The sequence below is a fragment of the Dromiciops gliroides genome, chromosome 1 (assembly GCF_019393635.1).
Source record: "Dromiciops gliroides isolate mDroGli1 chromosome 1, mDroGli1.pri, whole genome shotgun sequence".
Taxonomy (NCBI): Eukaryota; Metazoa; Chordata; class Mammalia; order Microbiotheria; family Microbiotheriidae; genus Dromiciops; species Dromiciops gliroides.
This window is the reverse complement of record NC_057861.1, coordinates 465,842,311-465,859,840: the sequence shown is the minus strand read 5'-3', so window position 1 is coordinate 465,859,840 and position 17,530 is coordinate 465,842,311.

Genomic DNA, 17,530 nt, shown 5'->3' with positions numbered 1-17,530 from the left:
CTTCCTCCCTCTTCTCTACTCTTTCACTTAGTGATCTAATCAGTTCCCATGGATTTAATTACTATCCCTATGCTGATGACTCTCAAACCTACCTTTCCTGCTGCAGCCTCTCTCTACTGACCTTCAGTCTCATAGCTCCAATTTTCTTACAGACATCTTGAACTGGATGTCCAGTAGACACATTCAACTCAACAAGTCCAAAACAGAACTTACTATTTTTTCCCCTAAACCCTCCCCACTTTCTATCTTCTCTATTACTGTAGAGGGAAATATTGTCTTCCTTGTCCCTCGGGCTTGCATTCTTTACTCTTCACTATCTCATCTCCTCCCATATCTAATCGTTTGGCAAAGTGTCAATTTTGTCTTTTTATCATCTTTAGAATGAGCCCCCTTTTCTCCTCTGCATGGTCCCTACTCTGGTGCAGATACTTATCACCTCCAGCCTGGGCTATTGCAATAGCTTTTTGGTGGGGCCTGCCTGACTTAAGTGTTTCCTTTCTCCATTTTCTTCTTGTTGTTGTTGTTTGTCCTTTGTTCTTGCGGGAGGACAATGACATTAGGGTGATGTCATGACTTGCTGTGGATTGGATTTCAATGAGGGAGGGCTGTGTAAGGTCACCAACCTTACTGTCTCCTCCAGAGCCATTTGGGTTCAGTGACAAGATATACATCAGGACAACTGGAGATGGCTCCAGATGTTTAAGGCATTTGGGGTTAAGCCCAGGGTCACACAGCTAGTAAGTGTCTGAGTTGAGATTTGAACTCAGGTCCTCCCAACTTTAGGGCTAGTGCTCTATCCACTGTGCCATCTAGCTGTCCCCTTTCTTTTATTAGATTACCAAAGTGAACTCCTTGAGGCACTGACTTTTTTTTTAAACTTTTAGTATCTCCATCACTTAGCACAATTTCTGGCACATAGTAGGTACTTAATAAATGTTTATTGACTGAAAATAGTTTACATATTGTTTTCTTCTCTTTCTTGAAATAAAGACAACCTTCAATATTTTGATAGTCTTTTGATACCTTTTGTATATTCTTCTGTGCTTCAAATATCCCTAAAAAAACCAGCATTCACATCTGCCTGTTCTTATACCTGGAAATGTAGTATATTTGGGCCAGGTGATCTGAACTGATCAAGAACAGGTGGACCTTCTGAACTGGGGAAGTTTACATTTATAGATGTAGATACCTATTATCTTTTCTAAGATAAAGTAGAGATTAGAGTCCTGTTCTTTTTTCTTTTTTCTTTTCTTTTCTTTCTTTTTTTGTTTTTTGCAGGGCAATGAGGGTTAAGTGACTTGCCCAGGGTCACACAGCTAGTAAGTGTCAAGTGTCTGAGGCCGGATTTGAACTCAGGTACTCCTGAATCCAGGGCTGGTGCTTTATCCATTTCGCCATCTAGCTGCCCCATTTTCTTTCTTTTTTTTTTTATGAATCTCCTTTACTCATTCTTCTTCTTCTTCTTCTTTTTTTTTTTGGTGGGGCAAAGAGAGTTAAGTGACATGCTCAGGGTCACACAGCTAGTAAGTGTCAAGTGTCTGAGTTGAACTCAGGTCCTCCTGGATCCAGGGCTGGTGCTTTATCCATTGTGCTACCTAGCTGTCACCCCTGTTCTTTTTTGAGATACTACTTGTCACCCACCCAGAGTTATGTTGTAAATTCAGAGGAAGGCTGATATTTGTAGTTGAATATTACAGTTTTGAAAAATAAGTGACATAGAAAGAAATAAAAATGCGACCAATCCTTTTCTGGGGTAACTTTTCAGAAACAAGATTTAACCCCATATAGCTTTATAGATAAAACAACAATGTACTTTTTATGATTTTTGAAATGAAATTATTATATAATATACAAGTTTAGAGCATTATGAAAAACAGGAATATTACAAAGTGAACCAGGTAAGAGAAATAAACAATCTTAGGTGTATGTGCATGTGTGTATGTATGTTTGTATATATATATGTGTGTGTGTGTGTGTGTGTGTGTGTATACATATAGTCATTGTGTCCTTCTTTTGAGGCACTTATTTTGTACCCTCTGAGATCTTTTAATTGAATAATAGAATGATTTTCAATCATTGGTAATAAAATGTAATCATATTTAAGACTTGTTTTTCTCTTGCTAGTGATACAAAACACAAGTAATCTGATTCCATTCTCAGCATTGGACATCTATATCTCTTCAGAAGCTTACTCTGGTGAGCAGAGAGAGAAAATTAGCTCTTCCCCTAAAGTATGCCAAGAAATATCATTTTTCTTGTGTCCCATTTGACTAGCTGATTTTAGCCTAAATTCTAAGCTTTTTGTTAAGGTGAGTTAGTAAACTTCCTGACTGATTTCTTGGTTGACCTAAAAATGAAGTTGCTCTCTTTCAGTGAAGTGTAAACACTTTCTTTCTTTGTTCTTCAAGGACTAGTCCTTACTAAATGGGCACTTCATTTGTTCTTAGCAGAGTCTGTGTGATTCCATATAGAGAAAAAAAATGTTCCCCTTGGGGGGGGGGGAAACCACCTTGGAATCAGAGGCTGGGTTGAAATCCTCAATCTGTCACTTCCTTCTTATATGACTTTCACCGTATTTATCTTTTTGGCCCTTTCCCCTATCTATACAGTAGCAGGAGCTTGGATTGGGAAGGTGAAATAGAGACATCCCCACCAATTCTAAAAGTTTGATATTTAAGTGTAGTGCCAATACTTGTAAAAGTGATTAGGCATTCTAGGGTTGCAATTCTCTATATTTTGAGATTATGGGGCCATTGTAGTTGTGGTTCTAAAGCAAAGACTCTTTTAGTTCAGGTTTGATGAGACACTCACAAGTCCCTGAACACATAACAAAGGAAAAGATGTACTTTGCCTTAACACAGTGAATTGCTAATTAATTTAGGGAATTATGAAATAGGGCTGAAATGCCTGATTCTTGGGGTACTCACTGAGAAAGACTAAGATGGCAGTGGGGACTAATGCTTCAATTACATTTTAATAAGACACGGATGGTGTAAGGGCTAATGGCACAAAAAGTACAAATAGAGCAAAAAGATGGGGTACAGAGGCAGCTGGTGTAGGAATGGGATGGTAGAGAAATGAAGAGAATGGGGAGGGAAAAAGTCATATAACAATGGATTAGAGTTGGGAGAAGTCAATATGCATGGATGGAATGAGATACAGATGGAAGAGTGTTCAGGATGGGATGGGGATAGGAGTTTGAGGTCTCGTTTTTATAGGGTTTTTGTGGGGGACAGTCCAAGTCTTCTCCCTGCCATGTTGGGGTTAGTTTTATTAACATAAGCAAGTCATCTCAAAGTTATCAGTAACATTTGGTGTTCCACTGGTCATACTGTGCATATCTGAAAGTTATCTAACATTTATATAAGAACAAAAGGTCCTGACAGCAACACCTACATGGCTTTCACTGACTAAGCATATTTTTTTAGGATGTGATTTTTGGTTAATATATAATATAGCTTGCAAATTATGTTTCATTAATCTTTGGGATGGTCTGTATGTGACTTCTAGGTTCCCCTTTGCAATCTCACTTCCTGCTATTGTTACTTAATGCTGGCTACTTATAAAATTACTTCCTATACTTACAAGAAGGGGAGAGGGGATATTCAGGGGAACCAGAACAAGAAACAATTTTAACACACAAAGCAAGGATATGCAACAAGGTAACCATGGCATTTAGCTTCTTCCCCTCATCTCCATCGGCAAATGCATCTGGTCAGTCAGTCAACAATATATGGTGACTCCTGGGGTCTCAGGCACCCACCAAGTCTGACTACACTTGCTGGGACCTTTTACACCACCAGAGCAGGAAGTTGCCCCAGGGAAGATGGAACCTATCAGGTTGAGTGGAGAGAGGAAGTTATATCAGGAAGTCAGGGTAGCTGTATCAGGAAACCACTAGTCCTATCACAGACAGCTTGGGAGGAGGTGGTATTAATGGTGTTGTCTTTGAACAGGAGGGCATATTTTAGCTTGGAGCAAAATAAATAATGAATTCCTCACAACCCCTCCACCCCCAACACACACACCTGCAACCAGAGAAGGTATGAAGGATAACACCAAATTTTGCCATATCAATAAAATAGATTTACCGCTATATAGGTTTATTACAGCTGACAATGAACTAGAAAAATTGACTATTCAATAACATAAACATTAACCCATTGAGGATCAAAGTACCAATCTTATTTCTAAAGGTCTTGGTAAGCCTGTTTTTATTTTTTTCCCCTGGGTTCAGTATAAGGTTTCTTCTCTGCCCAACCAGAAACCAATGTCTCCCTCCAAGATGGAGTTCTGGCAAGTCTCTGTCCATCAGTGTTACTCTTGGGAAAATAAGAGGACTGGAGCAGGCAAAGAACCTGCTGCGTGGAATATGGGAGTAGGGTTAGAATATTTAATTTTTCTATATATGTATTTTATTTAAATATTTTATGTTCATGTATTATGTTTATTTTGGTATATTTTATGTTCTTTGTCTCCTTTTTTTCTTGGGAATTGGGAAAAATAGAGCTCCATGAAATATAAAATGAAGTCCTCAAGGGAGATTTCAAAAAGAAGATGATCCTTTAGGTATAAAAACAGTGAAGATCACAAAGACAATATAATATATGTATGTATATATATGTTTGTATGTAGATAAATATATAGATTGATATATGATATGATATGATAAATGGGAATTTCTTTTCAATAGTAAGCCAAATAATCTTTATTTTTCATACCTCCCCACTTCAGTCTATTTTTTAACCAACCACCAAATTGAATTTCCTAAATCACAGATTTAATAATGTCACTACTCCCCAACCCCTACTCAGTAAATTTCTCTGGCTCTCTATTACCTTTAGGACCACATATAAACTCATGTGTGTGGCTATTCACAAACTAGCCCCTTCCTATTTCTCCAGTCTTCATATACATTATTCTCTTTTCTATACTCTCTACCCTTAGACACATACAAGTCTAATTGCTATTCCTCATACATGATGGTCTCTCTTCCAATGCTCTGTTTTTATACCAGCTGTCTTCCATGCCTGGAATACCTGCTTCCATCTCTTAGAGTCTCTGGCTTCCTCCAAGACTTAATTCAAGCAGAACCTTCTATGGGAGGCCTTTTCTGGTCTGCTCAGTTGCTAGTGCCTATCCATCCAAGGTTACCTTATATCTGCTTTGTATGTGTCATATGTATATATACAGGTTTATTCCATGATATAATGCAAACACCCACATTCCCAGTACCTAGTACAATGAATAAAAGCTTGTTGATTGTTTGATCAATGCAAGAGGTAATATTTTCAGTTTTCATTCAAACATCTACTTGCTAACTACCTCATTTCTTCTAGGCCTGGTTTAATTAATTTTTATCCACATCTGGTGCCCATTTTTATCTACTTGGCTATAATCTTCTAAAAATGGGATTGTTGGGCTAGACATAATTTCTAGATGTCACTTTTAGTTAGTATTACATTGAAAATACACACAAAAGATAATTCTTCATTCTTTAGAATCTGCAGAGAAGAGATTTACTCAACTTCCTTTAACACATTGGAGGTAGGGGAATGGAGGAAGGTAAAAGTGACAGAACCCCCAAATAGTAATTTACTTGCAAATGTTTTCTTCAGTTTCCCTGTCAACCTGGTTTTACAATAGCTTAAAACAAAGCGAAAGAGGAATTTGGCAGTTATCTCCTTTGACTAGCATAGATTGAAAAGCCAATTAACTGTCTTGGTGAAACCACTCAAAGTATATACTTTGAACACATATTAGCTGAGTTGGCAATCTGTATTTGGTTAGCAAACTTAAGGAAAGGGCACCTTAAATATAATCCAATCGGTTCCCCTCATTTTACACATAAGGCACAAAGAAATTAAATGATTTGCCAAAGGGAGATGAATTATTAGTAAAAGATCCAGGATACTAAATCTAGGGTTATTTGCAATATTCTCAAATTATATATATATATATGTATATGTATATGTTTCATATATATATATACATATGTTTCAGATCTGTGATTTTGCTGGTGTAAGGGTTGTGGTGATTAATGTTTTTATTTATTTGTTTGTTTCTTCTGCAAACACATTTCAACAACAAAAACAAGAATATATCATGACTCGCCAGGATAATTTCATATACTACTTTTAATATTTTAAATTTATTCTTCAAGTACTTATAGTAATTATGATAACTTTTGTCTTCAAAAGTTCTAAATTAAAAGTTATTTATTGTTATGTAATAATTATAATCTTGAAATATAAAAATTTATTCTATGTGAAATTAAGAAAACTATAAATAAATTATAAAAACTCAGACTAAAACAATTATGAATGTTTTAGCAGGACATTCTATAAGATATAAAAGAAGGAATCAAACTAGCATTCATACGCTTACTATTATCTGTAAAGTTTCATATTAAATATCATTTTAGAAAATTTATTGACTATAATATTTTAATGAAATAAGTTGAGTTGCAACTTAGATGTTTAATGTGATATAATAATCATATGTAAATTTAATTTTGTTATTGTACTTTTTTATTAAAACAAAGTTTTACCATATTTGTCTCAACATCAGAGTCCTATCTCTGATTCCTCATTAAGTTTATTTCTACAATTCAGTTTAAAACAAGAATAAGGTGAAAATGCTTACTCACATAAATATGAGGTGGAAATGGTAGGAGAATTTTATAAGCTCTCTTGTGAAAGATGGAAATTCTTTTTAAAATTTTTAGCTACCTAATTAATGGCTAAAAATGAAGTTAATTACAATATAAAATATTTATTTCTGTACTGGTAATGAAAATCACTGTATTACAAGGCAAATTCATTGAAAGCTCAATTTCATATATTGCTTCATTTTTTACAGTGTATATATACAAATTTTCCTTTGTAAGAAAACTATACCTTCAGATGTGATTTTCTTCACTTTGATCACTGGCATCCAACTACACTTTCACAGAAACTCTATTGAATAACTGACCAATGATGATAACTAGTTTATTTGAAAAATTGTCCAGGTAGTGGCAAGTATACATCAAAACAACTGGATATGTTTTTTTTTTTGTTTTGGTAAATACTATTTTATTTTTTCCAATTACAGATAAAGATAGTTTTCAACATTCATTTTTTTGGGGGGGGGGGGCGGGACAGTGAGAGTTAAGGGACATACCCAGAGTCACACAACTAGTATGTGTCAAGTGTCTGAGGCCAGATTTGAACTCAGGTCCTCCTGAATCCAGGGTTGGTGCTTTATCCACTGTGCCACCCAGCTTCCCCCCATCAACATTCTTTTCTTTTTTTTTTTTGTAGGGGAGAGGCAATTGGGGTTAAGTGACTTGCCCAGGGTTACACAGCTAGTAAGTGTTAAGTGTCTGAGGCCGGATTTGAACTCAGGTCCTCCTGAATCCATGGCCAGTGCTCTATCCACTGTGCCACCTAACTACCCCTAAACATTCATTTTTATAAGACTTTGAATTCCAATTTTTTTCTTCCTCCCTCCCTCCCCTCCCCTCTCCCCAAGATAGCAAGCAATCTCATATAGGTTATATATGTGCAATCGTGCTAAATATATTTTCATATTGGTCATGTTGTGAAAGAAACATAACAAAAGGGAAAAACCATGAAAAAAACCCACAGAAAAACAAACAAAAAAGAGAAAATAGTATGCTTTGATTTGCATTCAGACTCCACAGTTCTTTCTCTGGAATTGGAGAACATTTTCCATCATGAGTCTTTTGGCGTTGATCTTGGATCACTGTATTACAGAGAAGAGCTAAGTCTATCACAGATGATCATCTCACGATATTGCTGTAACTGTGTACAATGTGCTCCTGCTTCTGCTCACTTCACTCAGCATGAGTCCACTTCACTCTTTCCAGGTTTTTCTGAAATCTGCCTGCTCATCATTTCTTACAGCATAATAGTATTCCATTACATTCATATACCACAACTTGTTCATCCATTCCCCAATTGATGGGCAACTGCTCAATTTCCAATTCTTTGCCATGGCAGAAAGAGCTGCTACAAACATTTTTGTTCGTTTGTTTGTTTTTTTGCAGGGCAATGAGGGTTAAGTGACTTGCCCAGGGTCACACAGCTAGTAAGTGTCAAGTGTTTGAGGCCAGATTTGAACTCAGGTCCTCCTGAATTCAGGGACGGTACTTTATCCACTGCACCACCTAGTTGCCCCTTTTGTTTGTTTGTTTGTTTGTTTTTTTGCTATGTTTTTGAACACATGGGTCCCTTTCCCTTTTTAATGACCTCTTTGCCTTTCAGAGCTAGTAGTGGTTTTGCTGGATCAAAGGGTATGCAAATTTGATCACCCTTTGGGCATGGGGGCTCATTTTTAAGAGAAAGGGGAAAGAGCATTGGCAGTGGACCAGAAGAGACAGGGATGTTTCTCTATCTTTTGGGCACGAGGGCTATGGATATGCAAGAGACTCATCAGCCAGGTTAGAGTTTTAAAAGACATGAATAGAAGATGAAAGGAAGGGAGAGAAACAGGTCAAAAGCTTGTCAGAACAGGGTGAAGAGGCAGAACTAGGCTTAATGGGAGGGGAAAGAGTCAACAACGAAAGTGTTCTGAAAATATTCAAGGGAATCCTTTGGGAAGCAGTGGCTTCCCTTCAGTGGAGGTCTTCAAGTGAAGGCCAGAGATCACTTGTAGAGGAGATTCCTTACACACAACATCCCTGGGCTCTTGGCCTGGCACTTGCTTATGCTTGGAATGTCCTCCCCCTTGCCCTCTTCCTCACAGAGTTCCCTTCCTCCTTTTTTTTTCTTGTTAGAATTTTATTTTCCAAATTACATGTAAAAGCAAATTTTGATATCATTTAAAAAAACAACAACTTTGTGTTCCAACTTCTCTTTCTCCCTCTCTCAAGCAATTCAATGTAAATTTTACATGAGTAGTCATGGAAAACATCTCTACGTTAGCTAGGTTGTGAGAGAAAACAGATACAAACAAAACTTCAGATTAAGGAGTTGTCAAAAAATGTGTTTCAGATACCATCAGTTCTTTCTCTGTAGGTATATTGCAATTTTCATAAGTCCTTCAGAGTTATATTGGATCATTGCCTTGCTGAAAATAACCACGTGCTTCCCAGCAGATCATCTTTACACTAATGCTGTTATTTTGCATACAGTACATTTCTCTCTGCCTCAGTTCATGTGGGTCTTCCCAGGTTTTTCTTTTTTTTTCTTTTTCTTTTTTTTTTAGTGAGGCAATTGGGGTTAAGTGACTTGCCCAGGGTCACACAGCTAGTAAGTGTTAAGTGTCTGAGGCCGGATTTGAACTCAGGTACTCCTGACTCCAGGGCCGGTGCTCTATCCACTGCGCCATCTAGCTGCCCCCAGGTTTTTCTTATAGCATCCTGTTCATCATTACTTTTATATAGTACCTTAAACTTGACAAAGAATTTTCTTCACAATAGCCCAGCAGAGTAGGTACCATATGTTTTGCCATTGTAGTTAATCATCATAACTATTTCCCTCCATCCTATTCCCTTCCAATGATATTTACTCTATTTTCTATCTTATTTTGCCCTATTCCTCCTCAAAAGTGTTTTATTACTGACTGCCCTCTCTCCCGCTATACCCTCCCTTCATTCACCCTTACCTCCTTACCTCCTACTTTCTTCTGGGGTTATATAGATTACTCCTCCCAATTGGGTGTGTATGTTATTCCCTCCTTGAGCCCACTCTGATGAGGTTAAGGTCTTTGAGCTAATTCTGTTTTCTTAAATTTTTCTTCCTCCTTCCCTCCTCAACTCTCCCTATGAAATCAATCCATTCAATATATGTCATACATGTGCTGTTATACAAAACATCTTCACCTTCCTCAAAAATGTTTTGCTTTTTACAGCCCCCTCCCCCAAACTTCCCTTCCCCTCTTCTCCCACCCTCCCCCCTTATCTCCCTCCCCACCCACTTTTGCACAGGGCAAAAATATATTACCATACCCACTTGAGTATGTATGTTATTCCCTCTTTGGGCCAATTCTGATGATAGTAAGGTTCATTCACTGCCCTATTCCTTCCCCCTCTTCCCCTTCCCTCCATAAGTTGTTTTCCTGTTTCCTTCATGTGAGCTACCTCTCCCCAGTCCACCTCTCCCCTTTCCCCTCTCTCAGTCTATTCCTCCTTACCCTCAACCCTATTTTAAAGATGTCATTATGGGTTAGTTAGGTGGCACAGTGGACAAACACCAGACCTAGACCCAGGAGGCTACAAGCCTAAATCTGTCCCCAGATATAAGACACCCCACCCTGTTTGCCCCACAAAGAACAAAGATAAACAAAAAAGGAATGCTTTATAGATATCATCCCTTCATATTCAGTTCAGATCTGTGTCGTCTGTGTATTCCTTACTGAGAAAGTTCTTATGAGTTGGAAATATTATCTTCTCATGTAAGAATGTAAACAGTTTCAGGGCAGCTAGGTGGCTCAGTGGATAGAGCACCGTCCCTGAATTTAGGAGGACCTGAGTTCAAACCTGGCCTCGTACACTTGACACTTACTGGCTGTGTGACCCTGGGCAAGTCACTTAACCCCAATTGCCCTGCAAAAAAAGAATGCAAACTGTTTAACCTTTTAATGTCCCTCATGGTTTCTTTTTCCTCTTTACCTTTTTATGCTTCTCCAGGGTGTTGTATTTGAAAGTCAAATTTTCTATTCAATTCAGGTCTTTTCATCACAAATGGCTGAAAAGTCCTCTTTTTCATTGAAATCCCATTTTTTACTCTGAAAGATTATACACAGTTTTGTTGGGTATGTGATTCTTGGCTGTAGTCCCAGTTCCTTTGCCCTCTGGAATATCATATTCCATGCCTTCTGGTCCTTTAATGTAGATGCCGCTAGATCTTGTTTTATCCTTATTGGAGCTCCACAGTATTTGAATTCCTTTTTTCTAGCTGCTTGCAATATTTTCTCCTTGACCTGGGAGCTCTGAAATTTGGGTATAATATTCCTGGAGGTTTTCCTTTTGGGATCTCTTTCAGGAGGCGATTGGTAGATTCTTTCAATTTCTATTTAACCTTCTGCTTCTAGAATATCAGGGCAATTTTCCCTTACAATTTCCTGGAAGATGATATCTAAACTCTTATTTTGGTCCTGGTTTTCAGGTAGTTCAATGATTTTCAAATTATCTCTCCTGGATTTATTCTCCAGTTCAGCTGTTTTTCCAAGGAGATATTTCACATTGCCCTCTATTTTTTCATTCAGTTGGATTTGCTTTACTGTGTCTTGATTTATTGTAAGGTCACTAGCTTCCATTTGTTCAATCCTAATTCTTAGGCAATCATTTTCTTCAGACAGCTTTTTTATCTCCTTTTCCATTTGACTTTTCAAGCTGTTGACTTTTTTCTCATGACTTTTCTGCATTGCTCTCATTTCTCTTTCCATTCTTTCCTCCCTCTCTCTAAATCTTCCTTCTTTCTCTCCTACTTTCCCTTCAAAGTCCCTTTTGAGAGCTTCCATGGCCTGAGACCAGTTCATATTTTTCTTGGAAGCTTTGGATGTAGGGGCCCTGAGGTTGTTGTCTTCTTCTGAGGGTGCTCCTTGATATTTCTTGTCGCTAAAGAAACTTTCTGTAGTTCTGAACTTTCTTTGCTTGCTCATCTTGCCATCTTTTACTTGACTTTTAATTCCCCACTGGGGGTTCCTGCTTCTAGGCTACACTTCTGCCTCCAGCTTCAGAGGGTCCCACATGTTTTGGTTTGAGGGAGGGCAGGTTTTTCTCTCACCTGGCCTGTTCTCTGGCCAGAAGATAACCTCAAGCCTACTTACTAAACAACCAACTAGCAAAGCTTTCTGCGGTATAGTTCTTAGCTTCAATGAGCCTGTGTCCCTCCCCCACCTGGGCCTCCTGCTGCTCAGGATTTCTTCCTGGTTCCCTGCTGGGGAGAGACAGCTTAATTCCTCCCTAGCTCCCTCTGGCACCCCTGCACTTTTCTCCCAGGCCATCTGTTCAGCCCTCTCACCCAACCGCAAGCTCAGTTCCAGAAGACACTGGTGTTGCAGCTGATTCAGAGGCTCAGGGGTTAAGTTCCTCTGGTGTGGCATGCCTGGAGTCTCTGTCAGCACTTTTGAGGGGTGGGACTTTCTCAGCATGGCCCCCTTTAATCTGTCTATGGCTGGAAAATCATCTCAGCCCATATTTTTGTAGGTTTTTCTGCTCCAGGGGATCTTTTATTGCTGTTTTTGGGGTAATTGTTTTAGGAGCACTGTGCTTTTAATGTCTTTCCTCTGCCATCTTGGCTCCACCCCCTGGCCCCAGATATTTAAGGCAATTGGTGTTGACTTGCCCAGGGTCATGCAGCTAATAAGTGTCTGAGGTAAAATTTGAATGCAGGTTCTCCAACTTCAGTCCCAGTGCTCTATCCACTGTGCCACTTAACTGCCCTATCTTGAATATTGTACCCTTGTGGTGGTTTGGGAACAGATTGAAAAACTGAAAAAACACATTATATTTACTTAATGAGAAGCACATTGCTTATATGGATATTGTCTATGTGATAATGACAATTACAAATTGCTACAGAAGCAAAGCTATGATACTCCAAACACAAATATGCTTGTTATTGCATTTACATTTCCAAGTTACTTTACAGATGAAGATACTGAGGCAAATTGGGTTAAGTGACTTGCCCAGGGTCTCACAGCTAGTAAGTTTCTTTGGCCAGATTTGAACTCAGGAAAATGAATATTCTTTACTTCAAGTCTGGCACTCTAGCCACTGTACCACCTAATTGCACATAGTTGACTTACAGTCTCTATTAAATAATTGCAACTGAGAGGACAAGGAAAGATTCCCTGGAGTTGACACATTAATTGAATTTTTAGGGAATCCCTAAACTTCAAAAGGAGAAAATGAGTTGGGAATACATTTTAGGTATGGGAAGTAGCCATTATTAAGGCACAGAAATGGGAGATGGAGTATATTATGTAAGGACCTGCAAGTATGCCATTATAAATTTTAATGATACCTTTTAAAAAAAATTCTTGATGTTAACATATCTCTCTGCTCGTCTCCTCTCCCCATGACCCTCTCTTATAACAAAGAAAATTAGTCAAGCAAAACCAACTATCAAGCAAAATAAAATGTAAGTACCCTCAGATACATATGCATAACACATGGCAGTATATGCAATATTCCACAGGTGTTATCCCTGCCCTTTGGTAGAAAGAAGAGAGTTGCATTTTATCATCTTTTCTCTTGGACCAAGATTGTTCATTAAAATTAATCAGGGTTTGACTTTCTTTTGTTATTGTTTTCACTTCATTATTATAGTAATTGGAAGTACTCAATTTGCTTGTCATTACATCAATTCATACAAGTCATCTCATATATTTTCTGCATTCCTCATATTCATTATTGCTTCTAGAACAATAATGTTTATTGTATTTATATACCATGATTTTCTCCCATCTATTTTCCACTTAATGGGACCTTATTATCTTTTGTCACCATAAGATATTTCCTCTATGAATATCTTGTTATATGGTGAAGCTTCTTTTTTACTTTCTTTTGTATGTGTATGGGGGAGGGAGGGCAGGCAATGAGGGTTAAGTGACTTGCCCAGGGTCACACAGCTAGTAAGTGTCAAGTGTCTGAGGCCAGATTTGAATTCAAGTCCTCCTGAATTCAGGGCTGGTTCTTTATCCATTATGCTACCTAACTGCCCCTGAAGCTGCTTCTTCTTCTTTTTTTTTTTAAATTTGACATTTATGGTGTATATGCCCACTATTGGGATCTTTGGGTTAAAAAGTGTATGAAGAATTTAGCAACTTTTCTCATAGAACTTGAAATTCTTTTTCAGAAGGCTTGGAGTTAAACCAAAAGGATGCTATTGCATGTGATTTCTCTATCTCATATAACACTAACTATTTCTATGATTTATCATCTGGACCAATTTAATAAATTTAACACCAAAGCTCAGAGTTGTTTTGATATTCATTTCTCTTGTTATTAGTGATCTGGAGCACTTTTTCATATGGTCGTTTATATAGCTGTTTAAATTCTTTGGCCATCTATTTAGTGGGGAATTGGTCTTGGTCTTATATATTTGTCTTAATTCCTTATATGTCTTACATTTCAGACTTTTATCAAAGATATTTGATGCAGAGATTTTTCCTTCACTCAACAGTTTCTCTTCTTATTCTGGCTTAGTGATTTGTTCATGTAAAATGTTTTAAATTTTATGAAATTGAAATCATCTATGTATATGATATTCTCCAGCCTTAATTTAAATAGTTCTCTCTCTGTTCTAATTATAAATCTAGTTTGTAAGATGCTATTTCAAACATGGGTTGTTTATCTATTTTGAACTTAGTGTGATTTATAGTGTAAGAGGCAAAATTGCTTTTCAATTTTCCCAATAATCTATGATGAATAGGAAGTCCTTCCACTATTAGTTTGTATTTGGGGGTTTATCAAACACTAGGTTACTGTGCTGAATTGCTTTAGGTCTTGCTTATGTAGCTTATCCTCTTTTTCTATTTTTTTTTTTTAGCCAGTAACAAATAGTTTTGATGTTTACTGCCTTATGATATAGCTTGATATCTTGAAATCCTATTCCCTTTCATTTCTACTTTCCCCCTGCTATTTCCCAAGAGATTGTAGAACTTATGTTCCTCTAAATGAATTTTGTTATTTTTTCCCCCTAGTTCTATTAAGTGAACCCACAGTACTTTGATTTGTATTAGACTATGGTACTCTCTGGAACATAAAATATATACAGTGATTTCTAGGTTTTCAAGGTTCATTACCAGTTATATTTGTTCCTGACAACCCTACACTAAAGAGCTCAATGCCAGTCCAAGGACAAGAAAATGATGAATAAGCATGCCAGATATTAAAAAGAAGGTTCACTGCTGCCCCCTGTTGGAACATCCCTATTCCCCCAAGGCTGATTCATCACAGAAACTCATGTAAAGTGGTAGTTAGGGCTATCCTCTTACAGATAGACATCGAGCCACACTGTTTTACCTACACTTACTAATCTGGAATACTATCTGAGGAAAAGCACTACTATTTTAAAGAAATAACTGTGAAACTTCTAGCAAAGATGGTGAATTCATAGGTTCTCTTCAAGCCCAAGGTCCATGAAAACCACCTGAAAAAATAGAAAGCATTGACAAATGAAGCAGGGGATAGGCAAAAAGGAAAAATAACCCCAGGAGTATAATCTCAACCAAAAAAGACCAAAACTAAAACAAAACAAAACAAAACAAATAAGCCACAACAAAGGACCACTTTACAACATCTAAAAGTGAGATAGTACCAAGGAAGCACCAATCCTGCCCTCAGTATATTCATACAAAAATATTAAAAGGGGCAAGGCACAGAGAACAGGGCATTTACCTCAGGTCCACATCTAGGACTCCTCCATCCACAGCATTTCCAAAATAAATAAGACTACAACAGGGAACAGGGTCTGACCATATTCAGTATCCCAGTTTGGGATTGTTAAAGTAGAAACTAGAATCAGTACAGTGTTATAATCCAAGCCACAGGGCCTGGGTCAACCTATCCCATCCCAGGCTTTGAGCACTGAATAATCTAGACAGAACTGGTATAGAGGCAGTTGGTGGTAGAATGGATAGAAGGCGGGTCCTGGAGTCAGGAAGACCTGACTTCAAATCTGATCTAAGACCCTTATTAGCTATGTAAATCTGGAAAAGTCACTTAACTTCTGCTTGACTTAATTTCTTTAATCTGTAAAATGGGGCTAATAATTTCCCCTACTTCCAAGTGTTGCCTTGAGAATCAAATTAGATAATACTTGTAAAACACTTAGCACAATGTCTGGCACATAGTAAACACTACATAAATATTTGCTATTATTATTATTTTAGGCAGTGAAGCAAATCTTATCTGACAAAAGGATCTTAGCTAAGCTATCCCTCCTAGAACTAAGGGAGCACCTAGGTTATACAAACTTATCTTAGAGTCATCTTAAACTCCATTCAGGCTCATGGTCTTTGCCTTAGTATCCCAAATCAATACTGCTTGAGAGGGCAAGGCCTTCCTGATTGTAAGACCAGCCCTCTATACATTATGCCCATTAGTCTCTCCAGGGAGATCATATATCCATGAAATAATTTTTAAATACTTTAACTTCTGAGTTTGTTCTATATTAGGATAGTGGACCCATAGGACTTAACAACACCAAAGAAATGAAAAGGGTTTAACAGGACAGAGAAACATTTTTCTTTGGGCTAAGGATAAATTGTTTATCCCTATTTGAAGTCATCCCACTTGAAGTCAAAGTTAGATTTGTAAAACAATATTTTTCATAATCATATATATATAATTTACCATTTGTATTATTTCAATATTTCAAGAACCAGGGACTTCAAACCTTGACTGCCATTACAGATTATAAACTCCATCTCTTTATAGATGATTTAAGGAACAATTCTTGGTGGCTAACCCATTGTTGTTAAGCTTCTGTAAACCCAGCTAAGCTGGTTCTCTGACAATAGACTCAAAATCTATGCATGGACTATTGCAATAGCCTGCTGGTGGGTGTGCCTGACACAAACCTCTCCCCACTCCCCATCCTGCATCCAGATGCCAAACTGATTTTCCTAATGTGCAGGTCTCACCATGTCATCCTGATATTTAATAAATTCCAATGGTTCCCCATTGCCTCCAGGATCAAACATAAAATCCTCTGTTTAATGTTCAAAGGCCCTCATAACCAGGCATCTCCCACAACTGCCTTTCCAGTGTTTATTACACACTGTCCATATATTCTTTGATCCAAAGGCACTGGATTTTTGCCTGTTCCCTGATCAACAAAGGCCATACCTTGTCTCTGGGCATATTTTCTGGTTGTCTTTCCATGCCTGGAATGCTTTCCCTGACTTCCTTTAAGTGTCCTGTCCTTGGTACTTAGCACAAATGCCTGGCTCATAGTATGTGCTTAATAAAAATTCACTGACTAATTGCTCTCATACTTGAAGATTTTTCTAAATTGTTAGGATGCTTGTCCTATACAGGAATAGCTTTTGAAAATCCATGATCCCTTTCACTATTTAACCAAATACCAAAAGAAAACTTTAGTGGAGACCTTTTGTTCTTTATGATTATGTAATGGGAAAACCTGAGAAACCTGTTTCTGGGAAAATGTGCTGATATGTTAGGAAAATGCCTTGCCTTGAAGAGAAAGATCATGGAAGATGTCTAACTACATGTTAAAGAGAAACCTCTTTTATTCAGTATGGAGGCATTCAAAGTCTGTCAGCTTTAGTCCCTGTCTCTTTTGCCACAGCTCTCTAGGAGTAATGCAAAAACCAAAGAATGGTATGAAGCTTATGACCTTATGAGTTTTACTTCTGGACATGGACTTGGGACAAATGCTATTTAAAAACTGTGTCAAGCTATAAATTATGCTCCTGATATTTTGGGAAATTATATACATTTGTTCTTGTTAAATCATTGGAATAAATATCTCTTTTATAAGTTACCAAATGTTAATTGGTTAAGTGGACCTACATTGCTAGTCACTGGCTCCCCTAAAAGTGGTGGGGG